An 18,446-nucleotide genomic window follows, 5' to 3' on the forward strand; every position below is an offset into this window, starting at 1 on the left:
AAACCCTGTAATGGCATTAGAACATGGAAGTGGCAGAAATCACTTTTTTAATCTGCATGTAGAAAGTATCTGTGTTCACACTGGGTTTTGTTAATTTGCCCCTTCTGAGCCTGAGCAGGTAAAAAGTTATGTCAACACTAGAAATGTATAATACAGACCTCCCCGGCAGATCTGTTTGTTGCTTTTCTCCTGTTTTCAGACTAGTGGGACTTTGTTTGTATGGCTTCCATGTTTTGGCATTTATTTGTGAAAACTGGGGCGTAGGTGCAAGCATTTGGGGGTTTTTGGTGCCAATTTACATGATGCCATAAAGCATCGTATTTAATTTTTCAGCACTTCTTAGCTTAGCTCCTCAGCTGTTCAGCACCACACCCTGGTGTGAAACTTATAGAGGGATAATTCTGACAAGTTTATATTAACCTAAATTTATAGCATTTCATTTGGGAAAATTAGTATCTCGTTCACATTTCCACTACAATGTTGTGACTGTTTGACAGGACCAACCACCAAGATCTTTGGAAGACTGGAAATCAGAGCATGTCCTAAAGATGCATAGTTCTGCTTTCAGACAGTGGATTAATGGAAACCCTGTTTCTTTAAATTGAATGTGCTATGTGCATCCAACATGTCCATACACAGACATCTAATATTAATATCGAGATAAGCCGCACCATGCAATACTGTACTCTAGGCTTTTCAGATAACATTTGCAATGCCTTAAGATAAAACAATGTGGTGTATCTTTTCCACAGCAGACCAGATACAGAATCATAGAAAGGGTTGGGTTGGAAGGGACCTTAAAGATCATCTAGTTCCAACCCCCCTGCCATGGGCATATGGAATAAGGACATGCAGTATACATCAGTACATTTTCCTACATATAAATTTGTAATTTAATATAAAACCAATATGCAGAGTGACTATCATATATACATATGTTATTTTTCTACATTTAAATATGTCTTAAAAGAGTAGTTCTGCAATGTCTGATAATAAGTTCATAAGTTCAATCAATAAATAATGATAATATTTATTTTTTTCTATGTGGTAAGGATAAAATCTATGGTTGGTTTTTACTGTTTTGTTTAATTGGGCTTTAAGGGCGTGGGTATCTTTTTCTTTGTCTGTAATACTGATCCTTTCCTGTGGTCAACAGAGGTAGTGAGTCTTCTGTATGGTCTGTAGAGGGTGCGTATGACCAGGAGCTCAGCTATATCCATGTGAAGTCTGGACATCTCAAGTTAGCTGAGATTAATCAAATCCTAACGGTCTACTTTGGTTTTGTGTTGTTGGATTCCATGGCCATACCATTATTAGCAGGCAACTGAAAACGATGTCTCTCAGAACTCTAATTGGGTCCTAGCTTGGATGTATAAACTCTCGTGGTTGAAGCGTGATGGCTGAATGACAAGAAAGTTATGGCTCAGTTCTGCCATATCTGAAATGTACCTATGGTTTTAAAATCAGCACCATCAAGCTAGCAATAACAAGGATTTGGTTTGTTTCCTGCACCAGAGGAACTATGGAATTAGAGTATGAAGAATATGAACAGGTCACTGTAGAAATGTTACCCACCAGGGTGCTGGATCTGCTCAAAGCCTGGCTGTAGAGCAGTTTTTTCCATTACATATCTGAATTCTCATGTGAAAACTGCAAAACTGGGCCACCTGTGGATAACTGGATGACTCCATTCTGAGTCAACTAACACAGAGAATTATGTAGACAATTAAACAATTAATTTTTCAGACAATGTGAAGCATGCAAGTTACATTTCTGTAACATAATCAGTGTTTTTAGAAACAATTGCAAAGAGACCTAGGAATTTACCTATGAATTACAATAAAATTTGATACATCAATGACATTAGAACCACATTACCTTAAAAGAGCTGACAACAAAATACTAAAGCATTTGAATCCTTGTCTGGATTTCAGTGTTTTCTGTAATGCAAAATTTAGCCAGTATTTTTAAATAAATTCTTTCAGATTCAAAGGGGATTACTCAGTTGGATCAACCCTGCTGTAAATTGGTCCTGTCCAAATGAAAGCCAGTATTACATGAGAGCAATTACTTTTCATGGTCCTTAGCATAAAACATGTGATGCTGGGAAGCTCTGAACGTTTGAATATGCTAATTATTCTTCCCTTTGCTCTGTGGTAGATGCTGGTTTGCTATATAAATTGGCTCAGGAATCTGCATGCTTTTGTGATGTGCTAGTTGCCATCTGCTTTGGAGATATTCCCATGCACTTTTGTTGATGCAACAGCTATAGTGTTTTCAACTGTTGATATTATGAAAATGTAATGTGATTGGGCTTGGACAGGTGCCTTAAACAGACCACCCATCATATTTATTTTGCTGCCAGTCAGAACAGGCAAACTCTTGGGTAAAATCGTGAAGCGCTTTGAACTTTCCAGATAGATAATGAGTAATTTGAGGTTTATTTTAAAAGAGATTTTGACAGTCCTGAAAAAAAGTGTTCCTTAACTAAGAGTCACCATTACTATCCAAATTTTCAAAGCTTACTATTTATTTTGATTCTGTTTTTCAGTTTCACAAAACAATTTAGTTCAAATGCTTCATTTTTGGTAGTAGAGAAAAAAACTTGTTAAAGAGTAAGCTGGAACAGTGTAAATTTATTAATATTATCACTCTAAGTCAAACGCAGAGCAAGCAGCTATACTTGCTTATGTATATAAGATGAGTGGATTTGGTGCACAAGATACATCAAAGGTTCTGTACATATATATATATATAAACAAGAATGTGAAATGTGGATACAGGTGCTTAGATATGGTGTGGACACTAAAGCTTAGATCTGCTTAGATGTCACAAATATACTTGGAAATCACTGGTTTTAAATCCAGTAGGAATGTTTTATCACTGCCAGTTCTAGAAAAATAACAAATTAAGGGTTCAAACCACTGATACAAACTAAATACATGATAATATACACTCATGCATCTGTTGTGAACCTGTTCAATGTCTTGGGTTTACCTTAATAGTAAGCAGAGGCAAAAAATTTGACTTAAAGTCTTAACCTTTTCAAGCATTAAGGACTGGAGCTGACTGATAGAAAAGTCCTGGGTAGAAAACTGGTTGTTAAAATAGATTGAAATATAAGTGATCACAGTGAAACAGAGTGTAATCATCACAGATCTGGAAAATTATCTAATATTAGATCAAAAAAACTGTATTTCAGAACAGGAATGCTTCTTGTGGTAACTGATATCACAGTTACCTGAAACAGAATAGCACAGAGGGGGAAAAAGGATTGAGTGAAAAATAACAAAGCAGGCAGTCAGAATCTTGTTCTCTGAAAGGTTAGATGCAGTTAAGAGTAATTCACTTAGATTATGGCACTGGAAGATTGGCATGAAAGAGAAGGAAATTTTGCGTATGGGCACTCCAGCAAAACTATGGGACTGGGAGTTTAATTTTGAGGTGACCTTTAAAAAAATGAAGCTTTTTTTTTTTTTTACATAAATGTTCAATAATAATTCTTAAAAAGAAAAAGTGTGCTATAGAAAAAGGATTGTCTATGAAGATTTTCGTAAGAGGCAAATGAACCTTGAAGGATCTTCAGAACCGTAGCCACATTTTGAACTTAATATTTGCTGTTGTTGTGCCAGAGAGGAAGAGAAGACTTAGGTGTGGTTGGTTGTTTCTGAAAAAGAGATAGTGTTGACAGTTATTAATAAGAAAAATGAAGTCTCGGGAGAGGATGGCCTAATGGCAGAGCTATTAGCTACATCCAAAAAGATGGCCTCACATCCTTGCTGAAATGTTCATATTACATGAGAACACAGTGTGCTTTCCCAGATGGGTGAAAGAAAAACATAATCATCTCTGTCTTTAAAAATGATCACAGAAATAGCTGAGAAAATTATACCTCAATTATCTTGATCGATCTTGTAATAAACTCTGCACACAATCTATCTGTCTTTGCTAGGAAAGAGGTCGTGAAGAAAAAATATGCCTTATTTTCTAAGAGGAGGACCTTATTTTCTAAGATGAACTTGGGGTGAAGTTTTTTCAAAGGAGCGTATTTATTTATCAGAGATACTGCGGAAGCAAATGTGACTGTTATCAAAGTTTTGCTGAAGTTAAGCAAAAGTTCAGTACAGGATGAGGTAAGAGGTCATGGTCTTGTTTTACAATGGTCTTGTTTCGTAATGAACAAAATCAGCATTTTATACTAAAAGGTCTCATCCAAAATATTGCAGTAAGATCTTGAACAAGCAAATGCTAATTTACAAGTGCTCAAATAGTAGTTTGAATGTGAAAGGATTTGAGTTTAGCTTCAAGTACTAATCGTGATATGGCTTTTGTGTCATGTGTTTTGCTGTTCAGATACAGAAAATGAATAAATCCTGAGATCCGTAACATGGTGCTAGCATTTGTCATCTTTACATGTAGGCAGAGATTATGTAGGCAAGACATGTGCAACTCAGATTCTGGTGTATTTTATAAGTACATGTAACACCTTAGGGTATGCTATCACAGTGATTATAAGCGCAATTTGTATTTCAGATAAAGAAACACTGTTAGTTTTGAACCCTCGTATTTTCATTGAAGATGGTCAGTCCTAATTAATTTATGACTGTAGAGAAATGGTCTAGAGACCACTGGTGTGAAGATGATGTTCTTTTCATCATACCAGTGAACTGAAAAAAACAGTTCAGAAAAGTAAATAAGGAATTGTAAATTCTGAAAGGGTTTCGCAAGCCAGATGAAAGCTGTAGAATGAGACTGAACTGTTCTGTTCTATCTCATTTAGATTGATGTTATAGGTGGTGAGTTTGGGAAGCTATAACTTCATAGCAATGGAACATGGAAAATAAATACCTTTGTCACATCATCACACTACCTTTCTTTTGTTCCATGAGGTCATATATGAACTTAGTTTTACTGACTGCATACAGAAATTATACATTTAAAAGGAATCTCACTTTTGTTTTTAGTAGAATGGGCCATGAGAGATTTCCACAGAAAAACACTGGAAACACTCGCCCCTCTCACCCTGGTTTGATTAGCTCAGAGTACTGAAATTAGATTATATTGTCCTCAAATAGCTAACTGAGAGATACATATTAGGAATCACAGAGTACATGCAACTGTTATGTGTCTGGCCAATGATTCGGAAAGCAGAATTTTATTTTTAATTAAAGGGATTTATTTTTAATTAAAACAACGAATAAAATCCTATTGAGTAGATGTGAGGGTGACATTCCTTTCTATTCCTCTCTGTCCTGGTCACTGCCATTCTGTATGGTAACTACTTGAAATACAAAATGGGACTGTTAGGCAGAGCTTTTTCTTCGTATAGCTTTTGCCATTGTATGACCATTTATAATCCTGAACTTCAGTTTTAGAAAGGCTACAAATATCTGGGCCACTATGACACTTTTGAATTGAAACCACTGAAGTGGTTTAATATTAGAGCCTTTGAGGTAATGGTGTAGAAGAGTTACTGGCTTAGACATCCTGACTTCTGAGCTTTACCAGTACCTTTCAGCTTTTTAATACGTGAGGATGGGGTGTGTGGGTTTACTAAAGCTTTCAATTTTCCTATATTTTATTAAGGGAGAAGCAAGAAAACAGAGTGATGCTAAAATTCTCTAGTGTCTTCTCTTGTCTAAAAGCTTAGGGAGGAAGGAGGAGGGAGACATTACTGACCTTGAGTCAAAATCATAGGTTTTGATCTGATTTATGGGGTGCAAAAGTATAACTCCTTTTGATAGGGTTTTGTTTCATAGCGGCATAGAAAAGACCTGTCCAGGTTTGTAATATTAAAGCAAAGCATTCAATGGATGAAGTCGTAGAATCATAGAATAGTTAGGGTTGGAAAGGACCTTAAGATCATCTAGTTCCTGCAGTTTGCATGTCCATTCTATGATTCCATGCTCCATCATGGGAGCATTTGATAACACTATAAAAGGATCTGTTTTACCAAGCTGGTTCTGATACATGAAAGCTGTGACTTCAAATTATTTCCCCCTTTTAAAATTCTTAGTGATTTTTTTTCCCTCAATACCAGAGTTGCTGCATTTGTTTCCTAAGGGCATCCAGGTGTTTTGACTAGAATAATGCAATTTCAAGACGTTTCTTTCCTGCATGCCAAATTCATTGAGTTAATCACTGTACGCAAATGTGGTTCAGCACTGTCCAGCGGCAGTAATGAGATGCAGCTTCTCAGTGGCTGGTTTCCAAACTGGCAGAGGGCAATGGGGAGTGACAACCATCGCCATCCTCTGGTGGTTTGGCTGTGAGACATAGGGCAAGAGCTGCAGCACATGTGGGCCAAAACACGGCACAAACCCCAGCGTCCATAGTGGGTGGTAATCAGCAATCATCCAAACAAAAGAATAACGAAACCATGTTGCTTCTTGCCTTTAGACAAGTCTGTTGAGAACAATATGAAAACGTCTTCTGAAGACTGAGAAGAGAAGCTTGGGCTGAGGGTTGACCTGTGTATAAACAGAGGGTTGTTGTCCAGCGTGTTTGGGAAGTATCTGAACATATGGGCATTGTGCCGCAGGGCAAAAATTAGCAGAACTGGGAGACAGTAGAGATATTGAAGAAATCAAATGTACTCCCATATTTTTAACAATATTAAGGATTTAACACTATTTTCAAAGGCTGTTTCAAAACACAGGGCATACATACTTTTTCAGCTCATCTTTAGAGAATAAACATAGAGACCCACACACTCAGCACGTGTAAGTCAGTGTGGGACCAATAAAGCAATTCAGAACAAGGCCCAGAGAAAGGTCTAAGTTTCAAATGTAGGGATAGAAACATACCTTTAAGGTTTTGGATTTGGGGTTCAGGTTCAGGACTAACTTTAAATTAACCAAATCAGTTTGAGAGGTCAGGAAGGTTTTTCAAAGCAGGAAATAGTCTTGGTACAGTGGGCTTACTTCTGAAAGGTTAACATCCTTCCTGAGTGGTCAGGCATAATATGGCATTGCCAATGTCTTCAACAGTGACGCCTCAAAATAGGAAATCGGGATTTGTTCTTGCAAACCTGGTAAGTGTGTATTTATTTCTAATTCCACTGTAATGATATGTCTGCCTTTGGCTTCATATACATTTGGTGTCAAAAGAATGAATAAAGTAAGGATAACTCTAATAATAATAAACAGTTGCTCTTTTGCAGTTGCTTTTATTCCATATGCAGCACATGGACACGTCCAGGTGTCTTCGTTTGATTTTTGTGTTGCGTTTATCTCATTCCCATTTTCCAATGTTTTATATATTTGCAGTATGAAAATACTTAAGTCACTGTTGCAGTTTGTTTTCATTGCCCAGTGCAACCACTTCTTCCAGGTGTTTATTTATTCTGGTGAGAAAGGTTCTTACTGGATTTTATTCGTGTTTATGTTTAGAATGCTTCTGCCACATTTCATGGCTGTTAGGCCTCTTGGATGGGAGGGTGTTTTACCATGTGCATCATTATCACTTCCTTCATTATTTTGTACACATCTATTAGGTCATCCTAAATGTTTTTCATTGTCACTGAAAATAAGCTTAACACATAACAGGTGTTGAGCCAGATGGGGAGAGAGAGCTTGAAAGAAAAATGCTAGTTTATCCACTGCCGTGCAATGCCTCTCTCCATCAAGCAGCATGAGCACATATTGATGCAAAGGGGGTTGTAGCCTCCCTAGCCCATTCCCTCAGTAAATCCCCCTCTGCATAAGTGCCTTGCTTTGAAGGTCCAATTGGCAGAAGAGAGCCATGTAAAGCAAGTCAGTCTTTCAGGTCCAGAAATTATAGGTCACTGACTATCTGACCGTCATTCATAGCTCTTTCACAGCCTATGTTATACTGAGATTTAATATTGCCTTAATGCTTAGTATCCATTTTTCCTTTCATGGGCACAGGTGTCAACAAAATAGGTAGGGAGTTACCTAAGTTTTGCTGAGCTTTTGGGAAAGCTTTGGGATTTCTCTGGAGCAAAGGGTATTAAAGCATTGTTATAATGGATTTATAGCACCCTGCTATCTGGCATCATGTTGGGCTGAATTTCCTAAGTGATCAGAAAACAGCTGACTCCCAGCTATTCAGCCTTTATGACCACTGCAGTCAGGCAAAATCTGCGGGAGTTTTGTGCCTACTATTAGAAGCACAGCAGCCTGAACCAGCTCCATAGTCACAGTTGGGAGAAAAGGTGGGCAAAGTGGTGCATTTTGTCCTGCCTTTTCTGTCTCGGCCTTCACTTAGTGCAAATGAAGACCTGCCCCTAAGAGAGTCAAGAGATGCATTTCTGTTCCTGTAGGACTGGGGTCTAAATCAGGAACAGTAATATAATCCTTGGTTTTTTCCTTCTTTCTCTATACTATTATTAGACAACTTCTTTTGTCCCTGTTTCTCTTTTTTTTTGGTGCAGTTTTAGAAGACCACCATTATATTTTCCCTTTAATGTGAATATGTCTGAAGAGCCCATTGTTGTCAGTTGAAATATTTATGTAGCTTAGCATTCAGTAATTCCATTTGCTCCTTTAATTTGATCCTTTAACTTACTTCTGCTTATTTTTACATACAGTGCCTCCAAATCCTCTGCGCCAGATTTGTTTATCTTTTTTTAAAGCTTTCAGCTCTCTGCTTGTAAAACTCTTTGCATTTCATTCCTTACCTAACCACAATGGCCTATGTTGCACTTTTCCCTGTTTAGATTGAAGTGGGAAAAATTTCAACTGCACTCTTTCCAACAGTTACTTAAACATTTCCCACTTTTCCCTTAGTAGCTTTCCCACAGTTAGTAGAAATCCAATCACAAGTACTTTCCACTCTTTTCAGTCAGCTACTTTATTTCTCTTGTGCTTTCTGCTAATATTCTGTGCTCACCCTTGAGATTTCTTGCCCAGCTTACATATTTTGAGAGCATGTTATATATATAGTGTTTTTATGTGTGTGAGTAAATACATGCATGCATGCACACAACTGTATTTAGCCTTTTTGTTCTTTCTCTCCTCACCTTGGCTTCTAAACTGCTTGTGTCCCACTGTTGTGTTTTGGGGTGGTTTTGTTTGTGGTTTTGGGGTTTTTTTAAACCATTGAACTATTTTCTTAGTGTAGCAAAAAGTGGGAAAAAGGAGAGACATCTGATACGAGGCATTTGTCCTATCTTTGGAGACATCCGACCAATTGGACAACTCGGTGTAAGTTCTGGCACAGGCCAGCACCCCAGATGTTTTGGTGGTATGTAGGACAGTGAGAAAGATGTTAATCCAAGGAGGGAGAGACTGTAAACAGAAGTTGGATTTGTTTTTCCTGAACTGGTGAGTGCAGGATGAGGCTGCTTTTCAGAGCAGAAATCTCAGAGAGTCATAGAAGGCTACCTGGTGAATAGACTGTTTCAAAACCAATACCTATGACTGTCACACTGCTGCTCTTCTCCAGCCCCAGGTCCTAGGTTTCTAGAAGTTAAAAAAGTCTCTGCAAGAGTAACACATTTGGTGCTTAATACTAAAAAGAACTGAGAAAAGCATCAGCTAATCCACCCTTTCAAAATCCTTGGGCTTAATTAAACCCTGTGTGGCTCCAGTTTTGTGCTGATTTGGATCCAACAGTTTCACTGGCATAAAAGAGGATGAATCAGGCACTTAAAGTATTGTTTAATGAGCTGGTTGTATAGAAAGGCCAACTGGAGCAGAGGCATGCGGTGGCTTGAATCAAGATTTTCTGCTCTTGCGCTTGTTCTTCAAGGCCATGCTTCCACATCAAGGGCATGTAGTGGGATGTGCAGTTTGGTCAAAGCCAAAAGCTGTGGGCTGTGGGCTAGCTCTTCAGCTGGTTTTCACTAGCACAGCTCCTGTGAAAGTTTTAATTCATGGAGCAATTCCAGTTTAATACTTGCTGGGGGAAACCTGGCCACTGGTTGTAGCTACCAAACTCATATAACATTTATTTTCTCCACCCAGCTAGTGCCTCCAACCCAGTTTTATTTCCACATGACTGCTTTGCTGCACATTTCTCTTTGAAATCCAGCCTCCAACGATACTTCTCTGCAATGAGTTTGAAGTGTTGACCTGAGAACTAGCTGAGTGTACATGCAGCACCTCCAAACACCCTGTGAAAACCTGAGCACAACTGCAGAAAGTGCATATATCTGCATTAGTAACTGGAATGAAGACTATATTAAAAGTGGAATAGATAGGTGCTAAGACCAAGTAAATAAAAGACCATGCCCCAGTGTATGAACTTGGTGGAGGGAGCAGAGGCAGGATTCACTGAGCGTGAACTAATTCACCTGCTGGCATAAACCCAAACGATGCATATTTTATTTTGGGACTTTTCTATTAAAGGAAATAATCAAAATATAGTGGTGAAATAGTGTATGTCTAAAGAGTAAACATATGTGTGCCACATTTTATTTCTCATGTAGCCTTTATTGCTGTGTTAAATGAGTTGTCCTGCAACTAGATGGGGAATAGAGCTTTCTGTCCAAGAGACGTTTTGAAAGAGCTACTTTGTGAAACGTGCAATAATAAGTACAGCATTCAACCTGATCAGGGTTGTCTTGTAGTATTACCGGCAGGTATTTAAACAAATAAACAATGATTCATCTGTTTATTTGAAGTTCTGGGGTTTATTTTTCCTTTGTTTTTAAAGCAGCGTGGCAGTAATGCTTCTTTTATAGAAAAATAATGTCAACAGAAGGCTGAAGAGCACGTGCCTGTGGAACATCTGCTCTGAGAAGCCACTTGAAAAATAACCACTCAGTAGCATGATAAGAAAACATCTGTGAAGCACTGGGAGGAATATTAGCAATGGGAGGAGGCAAGGAACGACAAGTGAGGTTGGACCTAGATCAGGGACAGACATCTACCAACTGCCGGTGGCAGCATCTCATCTGTTATTTCTTTCATGATTACATCTATATTTAATGCTAGGATTCTGTTAGAAGCAGGGAGGGATGTGGCAAGGGGTGAACTGAGCAGGGTGGCCATCATCTTACAAGCTTCTCACCTGAATCCAGGCACCATGGGTGTTGGAGTGGGAAGGAGGGAGGGAGGGAGCACACAGTGCTGGCCAGGCTTGGGTAGGAGATGGAGCCCTTTGCATAATCAGAACCTAGCGTGTGTGTGCATATAGCCCACTCCTTGTTTTCCTTTGTTGTGCTTTACATGTTGGATGAATCACACAGGATTTTATTAGAAAAATGTTGTTCTTATTAAAATCATATATAAACAAGCCATCTGCCTTCACACATCTTTTTGAAGATATTCTTCCAACACTGGCAATTTGATTTAAAGGCACTTGTGGGACACTTTGCTGAATGTCGGGAGAATGACACATAGCAGTGTCTTAACCATTAAGCAGACATTTGGCTTTAATTGATGTGCAGATTACGCTGCCTTTTAAAAGTGGGATAGTTAGTGTTTATTCAATTACACCAAGGCAGCTCCTCAGCAACTTTTAACAAAGAACACATACTACTGAGACATTTCCCACATCATAACCATGGCCTCAGAATCTCATTGGTTCACTATAGAGTAAACAGTCAGGAATTCCTGGAAATTAAAAACCAAAAACCACATGGACGGTAGGAGAAAATTAAATTAGTGACCCAAGGTAGAAACAAGTAAGATTTTCAAGCATCCACTCTGTTTCCAATCTTATTTATTCCTTTTCTGGTATTAATCAACCTCCTAGATTTCCCTTTGGATCTGGCTTTTTCCATTACAAATTTAAGGATACTGTAGAATGACAACATCAATATACTATAGGTTGTATATTATTCTTCTGAATAACACATGCAGAAATTGATACATAAAGAGTACATGTACAAGAAAGACCTAAGTATAGATAGATGGAAGTGTTTGTGTTTAGAGAGGAGGTGAGATGCTGGCAAACTTGTGCATCAGTTTATTATGTCTACAGAAAAAAAGAACTCAATCTTTTATTGCTGGTTACAGATCCTACTTCACAGAAGAGATCATGAAATGGAAGAAAGGAGAAAGTCACAGAAAGTCATAGTGACTAAGAGTCAGGCACAGGAGTCAGGATGTTTTGTCACCCTGAACAAATCAAATTCACACATACTCAAAAAAATGGAACAAATAATTCCCATTTATTCAAGGTGCTCCAACTGTAACAGGTCAGGAATTCCAGCCAGGAAAACATTAAACATATCTTAATGAAGATAATATTTGAACACCTCCTCCTTAGGTGGACTTAAGCATGGTCCATCCTAAACAGGGACAGTTCTGTGAATCACAACCTCAGCACTGAGTTGTCATCCAGAAGGATGATAGCTGCAGCATTTTAAAAAGGAGGGCAGATACCATTTACTGACCTCTTTCAGGTGTCCCTGGCTGGAAAAGCACATGAAAAGACAATAAAGATCCTTTAGGAAAAAAATCTTGTCTTTCTGTAGAAAGCAGGTTATACTGACTATTTGGTTTTTTGATAGGTTGAAGTTCACAGTGTTGTTCCTAAATTTTCTATCTATCTCAGACATACAAAAGACAGCAAGCACGTGTTTAAGCCTCAGTTTGCAACCTGATGTGCCCAGGCAGGCCTTGCTGTTCCTGGGAACTACTGATTTATTTGGCTGTATGATAGGAGGAAGCTGACAGCAAGGGGGAGAACTAGCCCTCACCTAAACTGAGGATGTAAACTCCCATCATCTTCTATGTAAAGAGGTTTTCCATCTTAAGGTGTTTTCCTTGTCCACCTCCGAATGTTTTTATGTCTATGATCTACTGGTGAATGAAGATGGTGTTTTGGAGGTGGGCTTGTGAGCATTTACCTGTTTTGAAGGTACAATGTGGCTACAGTAATATGCACTTTTACAGTCTTAAAGTGATGCCAGTTTAAGTTTTGAATTGACAAAACTGACCCCTTACAAACCTCTGTTTAAACTCTTAGCTTGCTTCATACCTTTTTGTCAATTCAGTCTCTTGTGCAAGTTAAGTAAGATTCAGGAGTGTCCAAACAGTGATCTGCGCCAATTTAAATAAGTTGTTTTTGAAAAATACATATAGCTCAGCTGAATAAGGTTTTGTTCAGGGTTAGAAACATGAACAGTAGAATATAATATGGATTTCATTACCTTATCCCTACTTTCAACATTTCCTATGCTTCTTTGCATTCATTCATCTAAAATGTTGAGTGCACAGAAGTGTGTACAGCTCCTGATACAGTGAAGAACAGAAGTTCACTCAGCTTCTTGGTATGACCAGAATGTATACATTTTAGGTAATAAAGGGGTAAAAAAAAAAAAATGTATATATATAAAAGTGAGCATTTTTTGCGGCATTTTAACTTTATCTGTTTAATGGAGTTATTCAGAAATGAAAACTACCTCGAAGTTTGCCAAACTTTCTGAAAACTAAGGAACACTTGATCAGGTTTGATTTTCTCCAGACTCTTTGCCTATCCTGTACTGATGACAAAAATTGTCTTCATCACCTGCAACATTCCTTACTCTTCCCAGAGATACAGAGGGGAGAAAAAAGACCCTAATGCTAACAAACACGCAAGCCATTTATTTCAATAGTTAGTAATTGCTGTATAACGATTTATAAAAATTGCACATCCTCTGTTTAACTAAGGCTTTGCCTGTGATCATCATAATCAGTTCTGCCTGTTTGAATAAACGCATGCTTGCACAGCTTGAAACATTTAAAACCTTTCAAGTCAGGCTTTGGCACCTCTGATGGTATGTACTCTGCTTATGACAGTTAATCATGTGAACTGAGCTTTTTTTCTCTTTGCTTTAAACTTGGTAGATTTAAGATTATCTTTTTTTTTCCTTCTCATATTATTTCTTCAAAGTTAAATTTCCAGTGCATGAAACTACTTGACCTGGAAAATAAACACAGTGCTACATATAGCACTGTGGGATAGCAAAAGAGATCTGACTTGCGTAACTAACAAAAGGGGACGTAAACCAATGAGGGCCCCATTTTCTATGGTGTTTTAGCAACAGTTTTAGGGTACCTACACAGAGACATGTGTCTGCAATTGTCCTCAATGTTCAATACCTTCCATAAAGGAGCTTTGAAAATCCGGTCCTTGAATCTTCAGTGACCTACCTTTAATTTTCTCAAAGTAATAAAGGTTGACATGTACTACAGATGTCAGTGGAAACAGCTGATGTTTACTCTCTCTGAGAAAATCACGCCCTGCAGACCAGAATCTCTGCTGGTGAACCATGACTGGGCTCCTCTCACAAGAGTGGAAGTGTCACATTTATACCCGTGGACTCTCCCAGTGCTGCGCTACCTTCTCTGTGATTTTTCTTTGTGTTTTGTTTCCTGTGACCTGTAGCTGTGGCCTCTTTTCCTCTTGCTGTGAGCCTTGAGAAGAGCCTGGCCCTTCCATGATCACCGTTTCATAAGGGAGTGGCAGAGACAGAGTTCAAACACATTATATATACTGGATTTATGTACTTATGTATCCTTTATAGGACACCTCATGATGCTGCCATCCTAAAAGTTTGGATATAAGCTGTAAGAAAGAAAAGAAAGACAGCAAGCTCATATGTTTTAAAATATAAGGAAGTATAAGGCTCCTCATAAGGTAATTTTGGCAAGGTAATGTTCTTTCATTTCTAATTATCCTTCTGGCATCAATAGTCACATTTTCCATTATCACTTTAAGTATACATGTAATTTGGAGGGTTTTGTATGCCATTAAACCAGCAAATTTTATTAGTTATAGAGATGTAATACGGGTTGTATGAATTTTAGTGAGATGCTTGGCGTTACAGTAGAAGCAACCCAATATAGCTGATGGATTGACGTGGATAAAAGGGTCACATTGCAACAGAGTTGCTTAATAAGAGCATATTGATTGCAGTCAGGTTTGGTTTAATCCTTTCTGATGGTGAGCTGTCTTTCCACATGATCAAAATAATGGTTTTGGCAGCCAAGATTAAGTGCTTGCAAAGGTCCGTACTGGTAGTTCACCAGCAGAGTTATCGTAAGGTAGACTTGTCAGCTTAGGTGAAAAATTGTCCCTTAGGTGAAGGGGAGTGAGAAGATCATGACAACTACTTTGCGGTGAGGTGTCAACCTGGGTGAGAATTTGGAAGAGAAGCATGGGTGTGCCTTCAGAAGAGTGCTTACAGAACAGTAACTTGTTTCCCAGACTTGACACTGTCACAGCGACTAACTACTGTGGCACATCGAGGGCATTTGTGAATTTCTAAAGGTAAATTAACATGATTTATGGAAGTTTATAATGATCTGGATAAATGAAGGTATGTTTCATCTTGCCTCATACCAACTTTGTGGTTTTACCTCATTTAGCTTTCCATTTTGGTGAATATTTCCCATGCTGTTTCCAAAATAAATCTTTTCTTTATAGCTGTTTGATGCTTCTTGATAGGAGCTGATGAACAGCAGTGTGCCCTCTACCATATCTTTACCGTGTCAACTGGAAACTTGCAACTCTGTTTATTACATTATTCCATCATTTGTCACCAATACTTGGAGACAAATAGACCACTTTCATTCAAGTGAGATTAATGATAGAGCTAACTTGCTGATTTAATAATCTCTGGGACCTAAAAGGGTGTATTTCAGGGACCAAGTTTCCCTCTTTAGTTAAGTTTATAGTTTATATTTTTCACACATATTGAGTAACTTTTTGCAGTTTTGGCTGAAAACTTAGTTAAGAGGTTCAACTCACACATAGTCAGCATTTCTTCGTCACAGAGACATGCACTATTCGTAATGTAAGTGACATTTGACTCACACTTAACAACCTAATTATTTTCTTGCAAGGATGTGTGTTAAACTAGGCCCAGAGTCAGGAGATGTTTGCTGCCTATGTACAGCAAAACAAGGACTCCTTAGATTTCTGTGGTTGACATTAGTTTGCATTTTGAAGGGAAGTCTTTATTTTACGATGCTTTACAAACCTGTGAACTAAGAAAGTTCTTTTCATCTCTTTTAACACATGCCTGTCAATAAATAGTGGACTACATCAGGGCTAACTAGCAATGGCTTTGGGATCCGAACTGGCTTCTGTTGTGACAAATGGGTAGAGTTCACTGATGAAAAAAGCCAGGAGGCCAGGGTGTAAGCCATGATGGAACATTCACTTGTGGAGCCTTCATTTCTCCAACAGTCTTCCAGAGGGTTCACAGCTGGAGTCTTGGTCAGTATTATGATTTTTCAGATAATCTGTGATTCCAATAGTCTTGAGCTTAAAACCCCAAACCCAGGATGTACTGTCGAGAGCAAAGCTCCACAAACCACCTCTTCCTCTTAAGCAACATTTTACTAGTAGCTAAAGTTGAGGAATTGGCCAGGCTGTCTATTTAGTTTTCAGTCTTCTCCAAAGAATCTTCTTGGTGATGGGATTTTAACTAGGGTGTGATGCAGAATCCTTCTGTGTGCAAAGATCTATAGCAGTGTCTTATACTTGAAAATTATTTCAGCTGGGATATATCCTTCAACCTTCTCTTTTGGCTAAATGTGTTATTAATCCTCAGTTTGGCTACACAGCAATGATAATTGGCCATTGTCAGGATTTTGTTGGCTAATGCTGTTCCAGAAATAAAGCAAACACTAGGGAACGTCTGAAAGGAAAAGAACTCAGCCTAAGCAAGGTACTTGGTATTTTTTGTACATGTTATTGCTAGATATGGTGGGTAGGTGTTTGTGTATGAACAGGATTCATCCCTTTCAAAGCCTGGTATATCTCACTTCCATAAATCAACATATGGTTCAGATTTAGAGATGATCAGTAATGTATGCAGCAACTGGTTACTCTGTAAATAGCATTAAATGGATACGAATCTGAATGATCAGCCTCGAAGGTGATCTGAGACACTGGAGCATTAAGGGTGAAGGATTGCGATCTGCTACCTGTTAGTATGTGAAAGACACCATCTTAAAGCTACCCAGAATGCCAAAGCACCCATTCCGTGTTTATTTACCTGTAAATACATGTAGAATATTGCCTGCTACTTTTAATAGGAGACTCTTGAGCCCTTAACAATCTGCACTTGTTTGCATGAGTCCTGGGTCCTGTTTGCCATTGGCACTTGCCCATCACAGTTAACCCCTGGGCTCCTCTGCTGCCTGGGCTCAGTGCAGTTGTACCACCTGTGTATGTGATGGCTTTGCCACAGGTATGGGAATTCAGCTTTTCCATTGTTTGCTATCCCAACAGAAATGTCTCTTTCAAGCTTTGCAGTGTCCATCCTGAATCTCTTCTCTTCCCCTTGTTCCGTATTGTAATTCTCAGAAGGCTGTCCCAGGAGGAAAGCTTTCAGATAGCTGAGGCTTGACTCAGTCCCTGCTGGTTACTCAGATAAATTATCCAGATTACTTACTAACAGTAGCAGCACTTCACTGCATCTTCTCTTCCCTGATACACTGAGAAAAGAGACCTCATATCGTTCCATGGCTTTCAGACAGGAGGACAAGGTAATACTCTTAAAACTATTGCAGATAATGATTCTTTCTGAAATTATTTTTTTAAGATTATATCTTAGAAATTGGAGGGAAGTTCTGGAGTACACAGCACTGTAGCCTGTCATTTCTGCAAATGCCTTTCATCACCTTTATTTGCTAATGTATACATTATATGTGATATGTAGGCCTGAGTCTGGATTCACATGCAGGAATGTTTGCAATCAGTCCCTTACTTTTCAGTCTATGTCTTCCCTAGGGTATGGGGAAGGACTTTATATTTCTAGTGAGCATTAATGTGTGTCATGGCACATGTTATTAAAGGGACTAGGCTGAAATTAACAGATCACAACCCTGCAGAATCACAAAAGAACAGCTGAGGGTTTCTCAAGTAATTTCTGTGAGGAAAACCAGTATACTCCAAGTATTTACTGAAGAATTGTTATTGTACATGTGTAAGTGAAAGGTGTCCCTGCAACCATGGATTAAATTTTTAATTTCTAGTTTTATGGTTAGGTTATAACTTCACTGGGGCACTACTTGTGTCCTTATTTCATGCTGTACAAGGCTCCTGCCATATAGGGTTCTTAAGCACTGAAGCAAAGGGAAGAAGACAATATTTACACTGGGACATGTGTTAATAATGTAGGAAAGGAGACCAGAGCTTCTGTCTGATTCCTGTTGTAATAGCGTTTGATTGCCTGTTCCTCTTTGAATGTTTAATTTTTATCTCTTTTTCATTTTTTTAACATTTTAAATGACCCAAAAATAAATTCTATTCTTATATGTGATTTCTATTTGAGCTAAAAATAGCAGAAAAGATTGTAGCACTGCATCAGCTATTGGAAAGGCAAACAAGGACCAATATCGTCTGTTTTTTCCATCTGAAAGTTTCCTGTGATATTTCCTACTTTTTTCTACTTGAGCTTTGACCAAAGGCAAGACTAAATTTCTACATATTTTTATATGTAGAAATCTGTCTGTAAAGGTCTGGAACAAGAATTCTGCGATACTTAATTAAAAGGCACTTCTAAATTGAGGTATTATCACATACTTCCCTCC

The sequence above is a fragment of the Strigops habroptila genome, chromosome 10 (assembly GCF_004027225.2).
Source record: "Strigops habroptila isolate Jane chromosome 10, bStrHab1.2.pri, whole genome shotgun sequence".
Lineage (NCBI taxonomy): Eukaryota > Metazoa > Chordata > Aves > Psittaciformes > Psittacidae > Strigops > Strigops habroptila.